Raw genomic sequence first — 15,794 nt, 5'->3', positions numbered from 1 at the left:
ATCAGACAATTAACCTGATTACCCGTTCCCTTTAGTCTCACTCCCTGATCCTAGATCGATGATGTAAAGGTATATATCCTAAAGGATCATTAAGTGAACAATATTGCCTCGCATGTCCATTATCAATATGTTCTAATAAGATAGTCATGAAGTGAATGGTGTACCCACATGAATAATTCATTCATACCTACAGTTCGTAGTGTTGTCCGTATGAGGTTCCTTAACATCTATAGGTCGGGGACCTGCCCATGTATAATTTAGTAACACCTACAGGCCGAAGACGTGTTTGTGTATGGTTCATTAATGCCTACATGTTTCCCGCAAGATAATTTACTAACACCTAAAGGTTGTATACATGCCCATGCTTGATTGATTAACACTTTGGGTATTAAAAAATAGTTCAATATAGTATAACTAAGTAATCATATCAAGCAGAAGTATTGCATATTCAGACAATAGGCACACATAACATCTATGAGTCAAATATTTCATATTTATGTGTAAGATAAAAGCAACTATGCACTCACTTGTTAAAGTGATGATTGGAATGTTGGGCAGTGCTTCGCTTCTAGCAACTGACTTTTCCTTTGACGTAACCTAGTATCATTATCAGTAAGTCTTAGTCTAATACTTCTTTATAACTAATTAATAACATAGATTTCTCAATAATCACAATTTCTACAGATCAATAGAAGATAAGACACAACCACATAGGATCATATCGGAGGTCAGGTTCATTTGGTATGCAGAGTATACTGTTTGGAAATCCCACTTTAAATACCTCACTAAATCCAGCCTAGACGTCATCCCTGTAAGTAGATCAATCAGTAATATGACATTGGAATCACTAAAAAATCTTATTTATAGGTTCATAATAATGACTTATGAATATAAATATAAGTTACAGTTAAAGCGTAGTAAGTGAAGCTTTACTTACAGTGGTTTTAGCGAAAACCAGGAAATTGCGATGGTAGAACTCCGACCCGAAAGCTTCTATTTTCTAGGCTCTTTGATGCCTCAGAGTGTTGCTAAACACCCCTAAGGACTAGAAGAACTTGGAATCAAGAAGAAAGAAGTCCATGAGCAATTGGATTTGAAAGATGTGAGAAAATGAGGGATTTTTGCCACTTATTTATTTATTTTAGATTTTTTTGTTAAAAAAATGATTTAGATGAAGTGAGTGTGATATACCCTTATGTTCTCTCTACTCGCTTCGGCGACGAGGCAGCAACCAAGGATGAGTAAAGCCGTCAGCTTATAAGGCTTCTTCTGCTTCCATTCCTTGGTTCTCTGGGGTTAATAGCCTTACTTTTCACGGACCTTCTTTAAACTGGCCTTTGGGCTTGGGCAAGCGGGGCCTATTGGGTAGAACATAAAAGATTCGTGGAATCTACAACTATTAGGCTGCTAGTAACGATTACTCCCAACATAATTTCGGTAAATGCCCAGCATACTGTGTATGACCATCGTACTTTTGTGTTACGCCCAACATAGTGGTGTGGGAAGCAAGCAAAAATATAGGTAAAATTCAATCTTCAAAAATTCATAATTCTCGCACACGAGCTCTGTTTTTTGACGTTTTATATATCAATGCATAGATATTTTTGAGTACTACAACTTTCCTTTTCACCCCCTTGGATAATTCTCGACCAATCTTAAATTTAACAGTCTAAGAAGATTACATTGCTAATGATCGTGTAAAATTCATAACTTCTACATACAGACTCCGTTTGCAACTGTCTTTATAGCGTTGAACTCCTATTAATGAGATCTTCAATTCTCATTTAGATTATTTCGGCTAAAAATCGATAGCTAAAATTCAATTTCTGTGACCGCACTACTATACCATAACTACAAAAAATCATATTTTCCTCTATTTAAGTCAAATTTGGACGTTCTTTATATGCACGATCTCAGTTTAACGAATACTATGACTTTCATTTAGATCACTAAGCCTAAAAAGCATTTTATCAAAATCTCACTTTTTAAGATACATAGAGTCGTATCGGTTTAATCGTGAAACTTCAACGGATCATAACTTCTTCGTTATAAGTCGAATTTAAGCGTTCCTTATATCTCTGAAATCCTTGTCACGTATACTATAACATTTTTTAAGATTATTTATCCTAAATAATCTTCGATCAAAATGCCATTTTCGACGTTTATTATATCTTAATTGACTAGCCCGAATATGCGGGTGTTACATCGAATCTTGTTGGGTCAAAAATATGGTTTATACTTTGCTTTTCTAATCAATTATTGTTTTAATTATTTGGACCAAAAATAGTATAGGCTTAATTGTAGCTTGGACCGAAAACCCATGTGTTTTCGGTCTAGCATTGGATTATTTGTATTTTGGGTTTGGCTTTAGGTCTATATATATATATATATATATATATATATATATATATATATATATATATATATATATATATATATATATATAGGGTGAGGAGTGTATGTGAGGGACATAGCCAAGGAGCTTAAGTGTGTATTCTAAGGTGTGAGAGAAACAAGAGAGAAGAGTGTGTGTGAACTATGTGTATGGAGCATCAATGATTTCATTAATACATCATAAATTCATCATCTTCTTCTTATTCTCCTTCTCTTCTATTTTGATCTGACATCATCTAATTGATTGGGATTCCACACCATCAATTGGATTTGATTGATACACAAACAAATTTGGGGACTTACAAGTGGTATCAGACCTTGGATTGTATCAATCAATTTTTTTTCAGATCTGGAGCTTATTTGATCTTATTTTGAAGGGATTTTTGCATTTTTGGATAAATCATGGCAAAATAAGGGGGGTTTGTTCTTCGTGTTTTTTATAAAAACGAGTTTTTGATCGAGTTTTGGAGCAAAAATGGTGAAAATGTCGTTTTTTTTCGCGATCTGAAGCAGTGTTTTCGGTCTTTAAAGGGTTTTCGGTCTTTGGAGGGTTTTCGGTCGGATTTTCGGTCCGAGTTTTCGGTCCGGTGTTCGGTCAGCCTCGGTGACGTGTACGTTCCAGCATCCTCGCATCGCAGCTTCAGTCTCGATCGCAAGCAGCCCTCGTCCTTGCATCAACTTCACCTAAAAAGGGAAAGGAAATTGGGGCTGCCGGGGATTGAACCCGAGTCTCCTGCCCCTTCACACACGCGTCTGAGTTTTCGGTCAACCTCGGTCACGTGTACGGTCCAACATCCTCGCATCGCAGCTTCGGTCTTGATCGCAAGCAGCCCTCGTCCTCGCATCAGCTTCACATAAAAAGGGAAAGGAAATTAGGGCTACCGGGGATCGAACCCGGGTCTCCTGCCCCTTCACACACACGCCCCTTACCAGTTGATCTTCCAAGGAATTTGTTAAACATCTCGCTTGCTTAAAGTATATACACTTCGGAAGCAGCAGTCTTCACTTAAAATAAGGGGAGAGCGAATTTGGAGTGGCAGGAATCGAACTCACACCCTCACATTCATCAACCAGCGCCACCTCCAACTCATCTAGCTTGCTAGATGTTAAATTCTTTCCGTTTTTAATTCAAATATCTTATTTTCGCTGTTTTAATTTCGAAAATTGAACACTTTTAGCCCAAAATTCAATTTCCTTTATTTTTAAATTTCATTTTCAACCAAAAATTTTAGTTTTTAATTTTTGACTTTTATTTTTTGACTTTTGACTTTAAAATTTTGACTTTAACCTTCAAGTTTGACCTTTGACTTTCAGCTTTGACTTTTTTGTTTACCTTTTAAAATTTCAAATTTAGCCTTTGGGTTTAACTTTTTAAATTTGAATTTGAAGGTTGAGTTTCTCAGTTTTTAAGTCAAAGGGCAATTAAAAAACAGAATTATTATAAAAAAATGAGTTCCGCATCAATTCCGGTAAATGAAGTTTCATGTACTTCATCTTGTGAAACTACTATTAAATTTCTCCGAGATCAAATCGATTTGTTAAAAAGAGAAAATGAGGACCTCAAATACGAAGTTTATACTCTTAGGAAAGGTCAGAAACCTCTGAAAGTTCAATTAGAGGCCAAGACTAAGGACTTTAGGAAATTACAAGAAGATTACAGCAACAAGTGTGAAAATTACGATCACATTGAGAAAAAAACTTGTTGCAGTAAGTGAAGAACTTGACACTTTGAAAATTAAGTGTGGAAAAATAGATGTTAGTTTCAAAAATTATACTGCGTCAAGTAAGACAGTCGAGTCCTTATTTGAAAACCAATTAAAATTCGAAGATAATCAAAACAAGGGTCTAAGGTATGATAGTGTTCCTCCCCCTTTCAATCATAACAATATATCCATCCCTATGACACAAGAAGAAATTGATAGGGAGACACATATTCAATATGGGAAACCTGTTGTGGTTGTGCCAGAAAAGGTTGAGGTGAACGTTTTTAATAATTATGTTACATGTGCAGGTAAAGTAGCAGAAGATGAGAACAAGGAGAAAACAAGTGAACAATCCAATGACTCCTTGAACTCTAAATCTATTGCTTCGAGCTTAGTTGCTTCTGATCAACCTGCTGTTGAGAAATACAGGCCACCAAAACAAGCGAAACCGACGGCTTGTTGCAAGTGTGCATGTGGGAACAACCTGAGACAAGGCATGGACACGCCACCATGGGTAGGAATAAACAACTTCCTAGTGAAGAAAAAGACATGTTTTCACTGTGGAACACCTAGTCACATTGCCCGAAACTGTCCAAATCGCACAAGGATGGCATAATGTGCCAAGAGGGAGACCTTCCAAAAGAAACCCTCAAGGTCACGTTCAGACAATGGCGACTGGAATGCGCAGACGAGCAAGAATTCAACTCCCAAGGCCAATAATCAAAATCCCAAGGTCAAGAAGGAAATGTCGGGCAAGAAGCCTAATCCAAGAGATGTTCCAGTGAAGCCGAGACCGGCTAGGTCAAAGACATCTCAAAGGACGACTTCAAGTTCAAAATCAAGTGTCGAGGCACCATTCGGATCGAACAAGAAATAGGTTAAACCCAACTACAAATGGGTACCAAAGGTTCAATCTCCCAAATAATCTAATGATTCTAATATTTCCACATCTTCTGTTTGTGATAAGCAGGATATGTCATGGGCGAGGGTACCTTGCAAAGATGAAAAAGGTCAACCCAGTTTCAAAATGGATTGGGTTCCAAAGACCAACTGATCCCACTCTGTGTCGGATTAGCTATGGAGGCATATCATCAGACTTCGGTTTGTTGATAGTGGCTGTTCCAGGCACTTGATAGGAGGCCTCTCTCAACTGTACAACATTTAGAACTTTGTTTGAGAGTATGTGTCCTTTGTGGGAAAGGAAGAAAGGAAGGGATCACACATGGGGTTAGTGCTTAATGACATGAAGAATTTTCGGATCTGTTATGAGATTATGCATGCTGTTCTCAGACCTTTTGGATGCAAATTCAATCGGTGAATTACGGTTTGAGTTTTCTTCTCGATACTCCTGAGTTTATTTTACACTGATTCATTTTGAAGTTAATCTTTTATTTTCTTATAGTTTTTCGTTAGTAGGTATTATTCGGAAGTGATATAAAATTTGTGATAATAGGCAATCTGAATCTGTGTAAGGTACCAAAGCTGAATTTTCTAGGCTCTATGTTCGATGCGCTGGTAGGCACGAAAAGTTAAATGGAATTGACTAGGTACAGATGAACTTAAGGAATCTAGAAATTTGATAAATCTTGACCTAGATAGTTCTGTTTAGCCTGACAATATGACGCTTGGGCAGGTTGAGCAGGGAGATATATATGAGAATCTACCGGTCACATTAAGAGAACCCGTATCTAGAATTGTGGTTTAACTTTTCCTTAATGTACGGATTTTGTCCTTAATTCCGATATTGACGGGGCGACTGGGGAATTCCGATAAATTAGGTTTGTAGAAAGTTATTTTCTTTCTTTCCTACTGTTAGTCATATGTTTCTTCCTCTGAGTGATCAAAAAATCCGACCTGGAATGCAACATATGCAACTCTGTCTCTCTGCATCTTTTATCTATGCTATTCTTTCTGCCTGTTAGCCATATGTTGTCTCCTTTGCGTGATTAATAATCCGACCTGGTACACAACATATGCAACCTTCTACTTCTCAATCCCTCTAAAACTCTAGTTAGTCATATGTTTCACCCTCTACGTGATTGGAAGAGATCCGACCTAGGTGTACAACATATGCATTCTAAATCTATCATCTTTTTCTAATAATTGTCTGCTCACCTAAAGTAAGGAGTATCTCGGAAGCCCTTGATTATTCGGGTATATCAAGAAGCGGGAAACACGTTATAGTACAACTAAAATTGAACAATTAAAGATTGTCTGTAGATCTCGCTGCTCAACTTAGGTGGACAACAATATCCTTGGTCGTTGTCAGATGAATGGTCCTTAGGAAGTTTTATCTAGGAACATAGGATCAACTTGTCTTGTCACTTATAGCATGTCCAATATTTGTCACAATTTTTCATGCTTAAGTGGACCACAATACCGGCGATCGACCACATCTATTAATGAAGGGGAAGGTATTGACAAACGGATTAAGACTGTCTAACAACTTTGATCCCAAATATTTTTGTTTTTTGTTAAATTTGTTCATAGTTTTCCTCTGTGCACAAATTGAAGGGGAGGATTAAAAAAAATTCAAAAATAAATGAAAAATCAGAAAATTAAAAATCCAAAAATAGTGTTATATTCCGTTTTATTTCTTGTTCAGAGAAATCAAAAATCCAAAAATATTTTTGTTTCTGTTTTTATTTTTCCAGAAAATATAAAAAAAATACAAAAATATTCTGTGCTAAGTTTTCTTTTAGTTTTGTTTCATCTTGAAAAAATGAATTCAGATGTAGATGAGACTCATGGAGACTGTATCGAAGATTTTCTGAGCCAAGGCTTTATCTGTGATCATCGAAGAATTCTCATTCGAAGGAGCAAGAAATGAAGATTATTCTTTCGACATTCAATCTTTCAACCCCAGAAAGCATGGTGAAGCTATAATTGAAGATTATGTGACAGATTGCATTGAAACCTCCTCAATCAGTCTGCTCCTATCTTTGTACCTGCTGAAGTGATCCAGAAGATTATTTCTCTCTGTTAGTTCTCTCTGAAGATTCTCAAGATGAAAGCGCTATCTTTCAAGAATCAGTACATGAAGCTTCCTCACCCAATGTGCGTTCAATGTAAAATCTTAAAGAAAAGCCCAACTGCTCCAGATGAAGTCATTCATTGAAGATTCATCAAGAGCATCTTGACACTGTGAAGAATTTGAAGATAATAGATGAAGCCAAGCTCCCAATCAAGATTGACAAGAAGTACCAGGTACTTTTTAGGGGGAGCTTGTTGTGTCAATTAGAAAAGAAAGCTATAAACCAAGGGGGAGATTGTTGGGTCAAAAATATGGTTTATACTTTGCTTTTCTAAGCATTTATTGTTGTAATTATTTGGGCCAAAAATAGTATAGGATTAATTGTAGCTTGGACCGAAAACCATGTGTTTTCGGTTTAGCATTGGATTATTTGTATTTTGGGCTTGGCCTTATATATATATATATATATATATATATATATATATATATATATATATATATATATATATATATATATATATATATATATATAGGGTGAGGAGTGCATGTGAGGGATATAGCCAAGGAGATTAAGTGTGTGGATTATAAGGTGTGAGAGAAACGAGAGAGAAGAGTGTGTGTGTGAACTATGTGTATGGAGCATCAATCATTTCATTAATACATCATAGATTCATCTTCTTCTTCTATTTTGATCTGACATCATCCAATTGATTGGGATTCCGCATCATCAATTGGATCAGATTGATACACAAAAATATATTTATTGAAGCATCAGTAAATCTTGACGAATAGAGTTATTGTCATTTGTGGCGGATTAGAATAGTCCAACCTAACATGAACTAGATCCATTAGTCTTTCACTTGCCTCACATAATGATGTGAACAATGAACTTAGTCATAATTTTTCAATGAACAAGATTATCATGCATCACACAATTTGAATTGTATGACTCCAAGTCTCTGTCCAATTGAAACTTGCTGATGAGATTTCTTTTCACTTGGTTGATTATGACAGTACCACAAGAGATATCATAAGAATCAAATCCACAATTAACATTGCCATTATTAGAAACACAATCAACATATTCATTTACGCCATTGCAAGGAAATATAACCCAAATGAACCAAAACTTCATTTTATTGAAAAAGAAATTCGAAACTTGTCCTTATAATGTATAAAGAGAAAAGTAATAGCAATCTATTAAATTATCCTAGCTCCTTAACAGTAGCTCTTACGATCATATTTAGATCACTCTACTTAAGCTTTCTTCTTTCTCATAGATCGTGCAATATCATCAAAATGTGATCATCACATGTAATCATCACATCATGTATTAAGAGTCTATGAATAGGAAATTATAAAACAATGGAGGTAGATAATGGATGTACCTAAAGTAGAGTCATGTTGTAACGTACACCATAAATTTTCAAATCAAAATTTTTCATTTTTAAAAACACATAAAACTCATATAATATATTTCATCAAAACAACAAATGTCTAAAATGTCAACATAAATCCACAAATAAAGTCAAATCCCATAATCCTCCACATAGTCTCGAACAGGTGTGTACAATCACCCCGGCGCCTTCCCACGATCCTGAGAAGTATCTGAAACACATATCACATCACCAAGTAAACACGAAGCTTAGGCAGTTTCCCCAAAACACCACATACACAAATAATAAGCCTATCATGGCTATAAATCGGCATGGACCCTCCGGTCTCATGCGTCTCGGTGTGGACCCTCGGGTCATGTGTCTTAGTGAGGACCCTCCGGTCTCACAGCTCGGTTTGGACCCTCCAGTCCAGTATCTCAGTGAACACCCTCCGGTCCTATCTCAATAAACACATAATATAGCATATATATATATATATATATATATATATATATATATATATATATATATATATATATATATATATATATATATCACACAGACAAAATGCATAATATCATATAACTCAAGTAAGCACATCGGACCCTCCGGTCGCACAAATATACCACTCATGGTAAGAATAGTGAGAAGACTCACCTCAAAAACAAGCTAAGTAAATGTATACCCCTCGAACACGAATCACCGAATCTAGCCTCCTCCTAATCATATATGAAAATTATCTCTAATTTACCCTTTAATAACAATTCTAAATAAACTAAGTTATTTCCTCTCTCTCTCTCTCTCTCTCTCTCTCTAACTCTTGCAATGGGCAAAAGAACATTTTACCTCTCCATGGTCTCCATAATTCATGGTTGACCAAACCCTGAAGTCAACAGAAGTCAAACTCGAGTCAATAGTCCATGTCGACCCAACTCGTCGAGTACATATATGCGACTCATCAAGTCCTCTCGATATTCTAATAATCTCACAAAATCCAACTCAACTCGTCGAGTTGACCCATCAACTCGCCGAGTTACTGCATGATCAGACCCATCGGGACAACCCTAACCGACTCGTCGAGTCAGCTCATCGACTCGGCGAGTCCATTCAGTCTGTATGCTCATTCAAACGTTTTAAGGTAGGTCCACCACTCCGAACTCTAGATCTAGTGTCCTAAGGCTCGAATGTCACACAAAGCTTCGATCTTTACGTTAATGCATGGTATATTTGCTCCATAATGCAAAAACAAGCTCCAACAACGGTTAGATGCACAAGATCTTGTCTCTAGTTCAATAAAGTTCGGGTCTTTAGACTCACAAGACCTCATACAATCTAGATCTAAGGTTTCAACTTCAAATCATACTCACAGGTCTCAATAACACAAAAAGGATGGGAGAAAACCCTAGAACTCCCTAAACCAAGATCTCATAAGGAAATGATCAAGTTAGCATCTTTTTACCTCCAACTTAAGCAAAACCCGGATGAAACTCTAGATCCATAGCCTCCTCTTGATTCAAGCTTTGATGCTCTTCACTTCTCCTTCAAAAGTGCACTAATAATCACAAGATTAGCTCCTCTCTCCCTCTATATCTCAAGTGGATGTTTAGGGTTTCCCTCAAAGATGTAAGGTGGTTGGTGAGGCAGAAATGGGGGCTTAAGGCCCCTTAAATAGGTCACAAACCCGGGGATTTAGGGTTTTTTCACACAACGGCAACTCGGCGAGTCGACTCTCTAACTTGTCGAGTTGGTCATTAAACCCACGTGACGAAACCGACCCTACTCGACGAGTCGGGCACACAACTCGACGATTGACTCATTAAATTCCAAAATAAATATATAAAATGTAATACCTGGGGGTCGGGATGTTACAATTCTCCCCAACAAGAATCAGACCTTTCCCTCGAAGTCATGCTTTGGGAATAACTCGGGATACTGGTCGTGCATCTTAGACTCCGGCTCCCAAGTCCACTCGGATCTATTCCGATGTTGCCATTGGACCTAAACCAGTGGCACTGTTAGATGCATTTTATATGCATCTTCTAGCACAATTTCCTACGTATTTCATTATAAAAAGCCAACTAATTCCCGATTATTCTTATGTATTTCGTGTTTCATGATTATTTTGAAGAATGCCCGTACTGCTCACGTTTGTTATGATTTTTCAGGACCATTTGGAGCACATGGATGATTGCGCAAGTTCGGGATGCGTTCGTGGATGCTTATGTAACAACGTAAATTTTAAAACCAATTTTTTCATTTTTGTAAACATCAAAAACCATCGGTTAATATTCCAAATTCAAATGTGAACAATATTATCATAACGAAATACATCCCATGATCATAAAAACAGTTTCTCCGTGAGTGTGTACAATCACGCCGGCGCCTTCCCACGGTCCTCGCTAGTACATGAAACACATAACACAACAACTGTAAGCATAATTGCTTAGTGAGTTCCCCAAAATGCAACCTACGCACATACGCCTTTCCAAGCCCTGACCTTCCGGTCCATGTGTCTCAGGGGACTTCCGTCCCGACTAGGTAAACCTTTCGGTCCTACCCACGTCAACCTTATGGTCCACATCACAACGCCTTCCGGCCCATAACATATTCGCCTTCCGGCCCATAATATAATGCCTTCCGGCCCATATCAAGCATATCATACATGTCACATATAAAGAATAAATTATCACACATAACACATATATCTCATAGTATATCCGACCTTCCGGTCACACAGTCAAACCCTTCCGGGTACAGTATAGTGAGAAAACTCACATTGTGGAAAGTCTAAGATCTCGTGTCCTCGCTATCACCGAATCCAAACGACGGCTCAGCCTCGCCTAAACATAAAAATATCATTTATTACACAAAGACTTCCACCACTAAAAATTTACCCTTATCATCATTCCTCAGGGGGTAAAAGACCATTTTACCCTTCCTTGACCGAAAGTCCTTATGTTGACTAAAACCCTAAAAGTCAACAAAAGTCAACCCTGAGAGTACGCTGGGCGTACTGCTAGATGTACGTGGGGCGTACATCGCCAACCCCCCTTGGATCGGGGTCTCCACCCAGTACGCTGCGTGTACTGGAAGTTACGCCCAGCGTAACCACCAGAATCAGCCACCCTCCATTTCTGGTCTTAATCGGTTAAGCCATTACTACAACTTCTAGATCCGACTCTTTGAGTGTGTCTAAACCCATAAAGTCGAGACCTTTAAGCCTTGGCATGGCTGTAAAGGCTCCAACATCACATAACAACCTTTTATTCAAACTCAAGGACCTAGATCTCATGCATGGTGCAATACCCACGTCCAAGATGCCATTTTTATGAGTCTACAACTCCAATAGATCAGATATATGAAGTATCTGAGCTTATGGAGGCCATTTGCACAAAAAGTCTCCACCTTTGGGACTTAAACCCTAGGAAATGACATCTTAAGCATATAACATGAACCAAGTGACAAGATCCGAACTTTTTACCTGAAAATGAAGCTTTAACCCTTGCAAAGCTCAGATCTACACTTGAGCACCACTTCTAGCCTCTCCAACAAACTCTTCTTCTCCTTTGCAACCTTGGAATGGCACCACCAAGCTTAGAATACACACACAATGGCCAAAGAACGAAGGTACACTCTTTTTAGGGTTTCACTCTGAGGGATGGTGGCTGAGGAGTCCAGCCACACATTCCTTTTATAGCCCCTCCAAAGGAAATTAGGGTTTGGATCTGAATGAGTTACGCCGGGTGTAACCTTGGGTACGCCCCGCATACCTGAGGGGGAACGCGTCCAAACGAGGCGCGCGAGTACACACAGCGTACACCTTGTACGCCCAGCGTACTCGCCTACCATGAAAACCCTAAATTATCAACTTAACCAAGATGCAAGGCCAAAAGAAGAATACCTGGATTTCGGGCTGTTACAGCTTAGGAGCTTAATTGGAGCCTATACCAAGGAAGGATGCCGAGAAATGATCAAGAACTGTTTGGAAGGAAGAACGACGACCAAAAGAGCCAGAAGAAGCAGCTTGCGATCGCAGGCTTTGTCCTTGTGATCGCAGGTTCCCTTTGTGATCGCAGGTTGCTTACGAGGATTTGTCGAGCCAAAAAAATTCATTAGCAGAGAAAAAAAGAGACTTCCGATCGCAGGTACAGTCCTTACGATCGCAGGTTGGTCATTTTGCATCGAAATAGCAACGTACTTCATTAAAAAAATCCCGTGACGCACTTTTGGGTGATACATGCGATCGCAGGTATACCCCTTGCGATCGCAGGTACGGTATTTTGACAGCTAGACGTATAAATACAGCCTGATACTCTTCTAGCAACCCGAATTGGTGATTCCTGGCGATTCAGAGGCGATTTTCAGAGATTTCCAAGTGAAGAACACAGATCTAAAGGAGACGATTCGATTATTATTCGTAGTTTAGTAAGATTTATCGTTTAGACTCTATTTCCACTGTTTGTAATCCGTTTTTATCCATGTCCGGCTAAAAACTCAGATTTCAGTTTTGCAAGACGTAACCTTTTCGTATGATTAATCATTAAGCACTATGTTGACTATGATTACTGTTTAGTTTGATCAATTATGTGTTAAATTGAATGTCTGATTTTGATTTCAGTTTCTGTTGGCCACTTAAATTCTTTGTAAATCATTCTAGTCATCTAATTATTTAGATCCGTAATTGTCTAGACTAATTACTTAGAAGTGACAAGTATTAGATTAATTCTTATATTAGGGTTAAGTCTGATATGAATTGATCAAACATGTTCTAACGCCTCCGAGCTTGTGAGAGGTATTGAACTTTACTGGGAATTACACTGTGTCTAATGCAACTTTTCTTTGTTAATCAAGCGCTTGTTTGCTTAATTCAGTAAAAAGTTAGGTTTAATTTAAAGAACTTATTTTGATTAAACGATTTTTGTAACAAAGGTCAGTAGAGCTTGTTAATGAACTTTAGTACCAGTTTAAACAAGTGCATAGTCAACTATTGTGTTGAAGATTAATTATATGATTAGGGGTGTCACCGCGAAACTGAAATTGCTTTCTCTCATTTGAATTTTCATCACTTTAAATTCATTCATTTTCTTGTCATTTTCAATCTCTGTTAGTTTAATTTTCAAAAACAAAACCCTCCCCCTTTTATGTTTATTGCATTCATCAAGAATCAGTTCACACCTTACGCAAAGAGGTGTAAACATTAGGACGTGTCCCTGAGGATTCGACCCTGCTTACCTGTACTACCTGTTAGTGCAATAAAGCATTTTATCTTATACTTTTATTTTTTTTTAAATCGTGTACGACAACGGTTCTAACAAATTGGCGTCGTTGCCGGGGACACGGTAAAACACTAATAGTTTTATGCCAAGATCTTCACGTACAGGTGATCTGAGTTTTGATCCAGAGATTGAGAAGATTGCTAGGAAGCTTAAGAAGGAGGCAAAACTTCGAGAGCAATAAACAGGAACCTCAGCCTCACCCATACCACAAGGCACTCCCTTGTGGAACGAACCGGAACATTCATTTCAACCTTTTCCAAAAGCACCACCTACCTCACCTGTTAACAGCCCGTTCAAAACCTACTCTTCATCATCTTCAGACAAACCCGAACTCACAGATTCTTCTGAAACCGAATCAGAACACATCATGTGCGAAAACGGAGACGAAGCTGAAAAAACTCTCCGTGAGTGGGCAACACAAGAGGTTACCAAACAGCCCTTATGTATCACCTTTCTAGAAGCTCAAAACTTTGAGCTCAAATCTGGTTTAATCCATTTGCTGCCCCCGTTCTGAGGCCTTGAGAATGAAGATCCTCATAAATTTCTCAAGGAATTCCATGTTGTCTGCTCTGGAATGAAACCCCATGGAGTCACTGAAGACCAGATCAAACTAAGGGTGTTTCCTTTTTATGTTCAAGATGCAGCAAAGGAATGGTTGTATGACCTTCCATCTGGTTCAATAACAAGCTGGAATGAATTTGCCAAACTCTTTTTGGAAAAATATTTTCCCGAGGCGAAAGTGTCAAATCTACGCAGGGAGATTTTGGGTATAAAGCAATGCAAAAGAGAGGCTCTCCATACTTATTGGGAGCGATTCAAGAAGATGTTAGTCCGATGCCCACAACATGGCATTAGTGATTATCAGTTGTATCAGTGTTTCTGTGAAGGATTGACACCTATGGAGAGGCGACTAATGAATGCATCTAGTGGAGGGTCACTTTCAGACATGACACCAACAGAGATTAGGGTATTAATAGAGAAGCTGGCCAATGAATCAAAACATTCAGCAACTGAGGAAGAGTGGTACCCAGACCATCCAAGAGGAGTCAAGGAGATGAGCAACGCCTACCTGGAATCCCAGATTTCAGAATTAACTAAAGCTGTCCTTTTTTTGACAAAAGAAAAAGGTATTGAACCAAAGGTCAAACCTTGTGGGATTTGCTGCAAAACCGGGCACCCAACTGAGATGTGCCCATTACTTCAAGAAGATACGAAAGCTGTGCAAGCTATGGGAGGATTTCAGCAAATGCCATTTGATCAACATCGCAATAACCAAGCTTAGGGAGGGCCTCAAAATAACAATTTCCAGCCAAGATCTCAACAAAACTTTCAGCAAAGAAACCAATACCAAGCTCCACCTGGATTCCAACAATCTTTTCAGCAGAATCAGCAAAATAGCAATTTCCATCAACCACCTGTTCAGCCACAAGCTAGCAGTTCCAGCATGTCTTTGGAAGACATAGTTAAAAGTCTTGCTACCAGTACCCAAGCTTTCCATAATGAAACAAAGTCCAGTATCAAAAATCTGGAGCAGCAAGTATCACAACTCACGAACTCCATGAGCAAACTAGAAGCACAAACCCAAGGAAAATTCCCATCTCAGACTGAGAAGAACCTGAAGCACAATGCTTGTGCTATCACCCTCAGAAGTGGTAAAAACTACAAAGGACCATATCAGAAAGAAGATGAGGAAGAAGAGATTGTGGTTGAGCAAGAATCTGAGACAACTGAAGAGGTGCAGAAAAAGGATAGACCTGCTAAAATTGAAGTGAAAATCACCCCTCCTCCTTTTCCCTCAAAACTGAAAAACACGAAAAAAGAAAAGGAAGATAAAGAGATTATGGATTTCTTCAGAAAGGTTGAGGTAAATATTCCCCTCCTAGATGCAATTAAACAACTACCCTGATATGCTAAATTTTTAAAAGAGTTGTGTACTTCAAAAAGAAAATTAAAAGGCAACGAAACAGTCAAAGTAAGTAAGAACGTTTCAGCTGTTTTACAAAAAAGGTTACCCCCAAAGTGTAAGGATCCGGGAGTATTTACTGTTCCTTGCAAGTTGGGGAACCTTTCA

This window comes from Lactuca sativa, chromosome 1 (assembly GCF_002870075.4).
Source record: "Lactuca sativa cultivar Salinas chromosome 1, Lsat_Salinas_v11, whole genome shotgun sequence".
NCBI lineage: Eukaryota > Viridiplantae > Streptophyta > Magnoliopsida > Asterales > Asteraceae > Lactuca > Lactuca sativa.
Note: the sequence above shows the minus strand (reverse complement) of the source record.